Below are 5,861 nucleotides of genomic sequence, written 5' to 3' on the forward strand. Positions count from 1 at the left end.
CACCGAGGCCCTCCTTTGATGCTTGGTAGAGAGAGATACACACAGGTTCCCTGTCAAACCCCATTCCTGGTCTTTTCTGCCTTCAAGTATCTGGGGACTTATCATTGAGATATCGAGTTTGTGGAACATGAGCATTCAACCAGGGGATTTGAAGCATTTCAAGACATGGGAAATTGTCCTCATGGTACAACTAACTGGTGCAGGATATCACCCACGATGACGACAGTCTGGAGAGACGGCTCTGTGTAAGGAAGAAATCAAGCGTAACTGAGGGCTGCATAATTTACAGATGACCTGGGGCAACTGTAAATAATGAACATCTCAAAATTAGTATTCATTGTTTTATTAGACATCCTACTTCTTTCCAGAGAGAAGCTCCAGGGATTGAGATGTATCTGTGACAAGATTTAAATGGCAGCCACATTGCTTTGATCTATACCCAGAGGACCTGCTCCAAAGAGCCCATCCCTTCTTCTGTAACAAATAGTTGGTAGTACTGAACTCTAGGCAGACGATGAAGACCTGTCCATCCCTGGCAGGGACAGCCAGGCAGTGGCAACAGAAGTACACAGATCTGATTTTCAAAGGGCAGGAGCAACAGCTCCTCTGGTGTGAAGGACCTTCGGGAACATGTCCTGGGATGGGGCCCATCCACTCTTCCAGATGGTCATTGGGTTACTTCCCCATTCGTGTCAGAGCTTGTGTGCTTTATATATGGCACCTCAGAAGGAACATGGCAGCAGCACTGAGGCACAGTCCTTGACTGGCTGAGCTGGAAGGGGAAGCCAAAATGGTCCAAAGAGCCTATCTCTGTTCATACAGCAGTGGCCACCAAGAGCCTAGCACATTCTATGCCTACAGAGAGAAAACCACCCAGATATGCAGAACGCAACAGATAAGACAAGAGATGTGCATGTGCTTGGACACAGCAAAGTGCTGCATCACACAAGGGATAGCCTCTCCTTGCTTTGCCAGAACACTCGCACTGCTTTCTGGCAACTCCAGAAGCCCCACCCAGGATGGAACTGCCTCACCCTCCTCTTCTATTACCCACACACCACTTAGCAGGATTCTCCAAGCCCTCTTAGGCATCCACATTATGCAGGAGGTGATAGTAATGGAAATCTGGGACAACTAGCCAGGTATGAGGCAGAGGGTGTGGGCTCATGGCCAGCACCCGCAGGAGGCAGGAGGGTCCTGTTCCCTGGGAATGGATGATCCACCAGCAACTACCTTACATTGCCTGTACTCACTGTGCTCCAGCAATGTCCCTGAGGCTTATCAGTTCTGACATACTCCAGACTCATTTATTTTTTTTCATTCTCCCCACAATCACTTCTAGAGGGGCATAATTTCCCTGGCAAATGGCGCGGTTGTCAGATCACCTGATTAAGAGGTCTGCATTCATTATGTGAAATCACTCAGCACCATGTAGGTCAGGCCCCCACCAGGTAGTATTCAGGACTCTGTTTGGGGATTTCTGTTTTCCCCCCTGACGTCAAATGAAAATCACAAGTATGAGCATCCTACATGTTTTCTATGACAAAGCTACCAGCCCTTTGGTCCTTGCTGGCCTCAGGAAGACAATATATGCAAAAGTGAACAGCCCAGACTCCAGAACCAAACTGTCTGCCCTCAGAGCCCAGTTCCTCCACTCACTAGTTCTGCCCTATAAGCAGTGGTTTCAACTTTGCCTCAGTTTTCCCATCTGTAAAATGGAGATAAGAGAAGTAACCATCTCAGAGAATGGCCAAAAAGCTTAAATGAGGTAATGTTATAAAGTGCTTAACTAGTGTCTGACATGCAGTAAATTCTTTGTAATTGTTTATGCAAATAAAATGAGGCCCATCCTTTGGGTAGTTCATTTGGTGAGGCAGCACAATTAATCACGTTTATTGGCTGTGATTCAGAAGCCACCCCAATAACACAGCTTGGGTATCTGGTATGTATGCCCATATCTGTGAAGAAGGTGACACTTACCTATGCACGTTCTCCCAATACCTAAAGGCCAGGTGAGATGGGCAGCAGGAATGCTGTCCCTAAGTGACACACTAAAGGACTAAGGCCAAGGGACAAGGGAAATTACTTATTCAAAATTACAAGAACAGAATATAACCAGGGTCACTTGACTCAGCAGATACTTTCATTGATGTTTACTCTGGTCTGCACATCAGGAATTAAGGTATAGGCAACCCAGGCTCTGCCCTCAGGTAGCCATAGAGACAGATGAGCAAACTCCAGAGAACTGACTTCTATGGAAACAGATTTTGCAATGGGAGTAAGATTGCATATGGGAGCAGGGAGCCATGGACCGCCAGTCCAGCCTGGACCGTGATGGGTGGGAAGAAGCAAAGGCTAGTTTTGGAGGATGAGAAGTCCCCCTAGGTGGAGGAGGCAGGAAGGGAACTGCAGGTGCGCACAAAACAAAACACACATGAACTCCAACCTAGGAAATGGCACCAAGGCCTGGGAGCATCAAGCTGTGCAGTGGACGGGGCCTGTGACCCAGAGCACATGTCAGGAAACCAGGACTGAGGCTCCATGTGTCACAGCTCAGAGTATGGACTCAATCCTGCAGTCAGCTGGGAGCCACCGGGGCGGGGGAGCTATTTAGGGAAGAATGGGTTGTATGGCAGGATCTGCATGAGAGACTAAGAGAAGTGACTGTGAGGACTAGGCTAGGGGAGAGGGCAGTGAGCCCGGAGATGGGGAAGGCAGGCGGGAGCTCTATGTCTATTAACGCAGTGAGCATTTCTTGAGTACCTCTTATCTGCCAGGTACTTTTTGTGGTGTGAGGATAAGCAGTGAACAAAACAAAGCCCCAGCCCTCTTGGAGTTTACATTCCAATCCAGCAAGAGATGATACACTCCTCAGCCAGGCAGTGATCATCAGCAAGGAGAGGAGACATCCGAGGAATATTCCAGGGGTTTCCCCGGGTGGTGATTTTTCAAAACTCTTGCAAGCTGGCAGGTCTTCAGAAGGCCTTTTATGCCTCCCACTCACTAAGGAAGGCTCCAAGACAGCAAATTCAAGCATGTGTGAGTTGCCAAGACCTTAAGGTGGTTTGTTTATGTACCTTTCTTATTCTCCAACTGCACACATTCAACTTTCAAATTAAGGAATTACAAACGATGATCTAGATGTAGCTGCTATGAATAGAGATACAAAATAATAGCAACCTAGATAGAGAGACATCCACTTCTCCCTCATGCAAAAATTTGGGCACAATCCGTGCAGGCTGGAGTGGTGGCTGCCTGGTGCCAGGGGCTTAGACTCTTTCCACCTGATGGCTCCATCCACCCCCAAGGGAGTTGCCTCCTCCTGAGTCCAAGATGGGTCACACTCACCAGGTCTGCATTCCAGACAAAGTAGGCAAGAAAAAGAAAGAAAGAGAAGACAGACCCTTTGAAACAACGTTCTAGAAGCGGCTCACATCACTGTGCCAAACATCACTGTCAGGAAGGTTGGGAAACGTAGCATGTGTCCAACTAAAAGTGATGGTTCTAGAAAATAGGAGGAGAATGGATGTAGGGAGACAGCTAGGTCTCTCTGGCATAAAAGGCCTTTGTGCTTTGTCACTGACTGGAACATGCTTTATAACTTGGCTTCAGAGGGTCCTTGTTCTTCATTTTCTCCTCCCAGTTGATCCTAGGACAGAACAGAGATGCCGTAGATAGAGCTCATGCAAAAGCCAGACAGCTGGATTTTCCCTTCAAGGGGGAAAAGTAGGTCTGACTTGGACTCTTTTCTTTAAAAAATTTTATTACTCTGACTTCCTCAGTAAACATGTTACCTGGATAGAAAGTATTACAGGGCCCAAAGTTTTGACAATCTGCAGAGTAAAAACTCGTGCTGAGCTGCTGATTTCCCTGACTTTCTGTTTTGTTCCCCCATGGGGCGGGGGATGCCACCAGTTGTAGCTCCAAACCAGTGGGCCCAAATATCTCAGCCTGGAGAAACAAAGCCCTTTAGTCTTCACTCGGCTTGGTCCTTTAGCTCGAAGGTGATGGGAGCCCTGGCTGAAGGCAGAGCATCACCAAGAATTCGATGTCCTTGCTTGACTCCCTGAGCAGGGCATGCAGCTAACCCCCTTGCGACCCACCCTCCTTATGGCCCAGGGATTTCCCCCACTCCACATCCCACTTTTCCAACCCCTCACCCCATTCTTTCCATAGTGACCCCATTGGCCAGCCAGTTTCCTCTCTCCCATCTGCCCCTGCCTCAGCTCCAGAACAAACTCCTGAGGGCCCATTTTGGCCCACTCCCTGCTTGTCCAAATACCTCCCATACCTCCCATGCTAACTCCACCTGCTGCTGTATTGTCCTACCTCTGAGACAGAAGGTCCTCTTCAACGGTACAACTAAGCGTCTGAACTCAAGAGTAATTACATACATTTAGAAACATGGCTTGACACAGCAATAGTGCCAAGCAGCTACTTCAAATTCAGTAAATCTCTTAAATGCATTTGCATTTTTTTTCACAATGGCCTCAATGCAGTCAGGTACAGTTGTGGGTAAAAGTGTGAGAACTATTGTTTATTTGATCTATAGACAGTAGCACATGCTGTCTATATGGGAGGGTCCCCTACACAAATGCTGAGCCACTCAGAGAACCACAGTTACCTGAATAAAGGGAAAACTCTTTCCTTTGGAGGTCCAGTCTATGTCCTTCTGGCCCTGCCCTATATATTCAAGCCTATCATTCCTTGTTCCCCAAAATTCAACCCACGACCATAGCCAGGCTATTGGTCGCAGCACTGTCACTGCTACTGCTTCCCCATTCAAACTCCCCTTTCCCAAGTCAACCCATCCTCACCCATCCTCAAGCTGTGCTCCACTGGGAACATGCTCATCTCTTCTCTTTCACAGAAAGGGACCCCTCCTCCCATTCACTATCATAAACTCCATTCATAAAATCAGCTTTGGACTGAGTCTCCCTCCCCCAAGAAGCCTTTCTGGCTGCCCGGCCATCTCTATCACATACCCAGGAGGAACCTCGTAGTTAGCACGAGAGCAAGAACCAAGACTGAATCATGCCATGCTTGCTGATTTTGTGTCTCAAGCAAAATGCCACTTTCCTTAAATGAAGGATCATGACATGTCTCTCTTGCACCTTGCATATGCCTAGCATAAGAGATCAATAAATACTCAATGGCTGATTGTAGTTATTGAAAATCTGGCAGTTGATTACAGTTATTAGAGACAGAATAAATCATTTTAAATTCCTGCCTGCATGCACACAGCGGGTCCCGTGCAAGGAATATCCAACATCTGGGTGGATGATAAATTCCGATGATGCTCCAGATGTTTCCAGATATAAAGATGCAGGGCAAACACTGGCAGGACGAATTTAATTTTTTCACTTTCATAGGAATGTTTTGAGGCTTTTTGCAAGCCTTTGCTCATAGAGACGGTCACTTGCACATCCTTTCGTCCAGCCATCTCCAAGCTCAAAACCTCATATCTGCTTCTCCTAGTGACTTTCCTCTGCACACCTGCCTGCTGCTCTGTTAACACAGGATGTCTCAGAAATAAGATGCCCTCCATCCAGGCAGGGGCATCTTGGGATCTACATCATCTCCCAGAGAGTTTCATTTGAAATGAGATAACCAGCTGGGAAGATTTTGGGGATCAGGGGAGCTCTGAGCCCAAGGGACCCCGAGCCTCCAATCATGCCGTGCTTTGGATCCAAAGCCAATGAATTAGGCCTTTCTTCCCCTTAACCATGCTGGTTTTCACAATTTATCTGAAAAATCAATTTGGAAAGCCATTCTAGGGGGAAAGCAGATAAAATTTTCCTACTGAATTTTATTTAGAGAAAAATATAGTACTTTCTATAAAAACTCAATTTGATTATATT

The sequence above is a fragment of the Carlito syrichta genome, unplaced genomic scaffold, assembly GCF_000164805.1.
Source record: "Carlito syrichta isolate Samal-C Ts95f unplaced genomic scaffold, Tarsius_syrichta-2.0.1 Scaffold308047, whole genome shotgun sequence".
Lineage (NCBI taxonomy): Eukaryota > Metazoa > Chordata > Mammalia > Primates > Tarsiidae > Carlito > Carlito syrichta.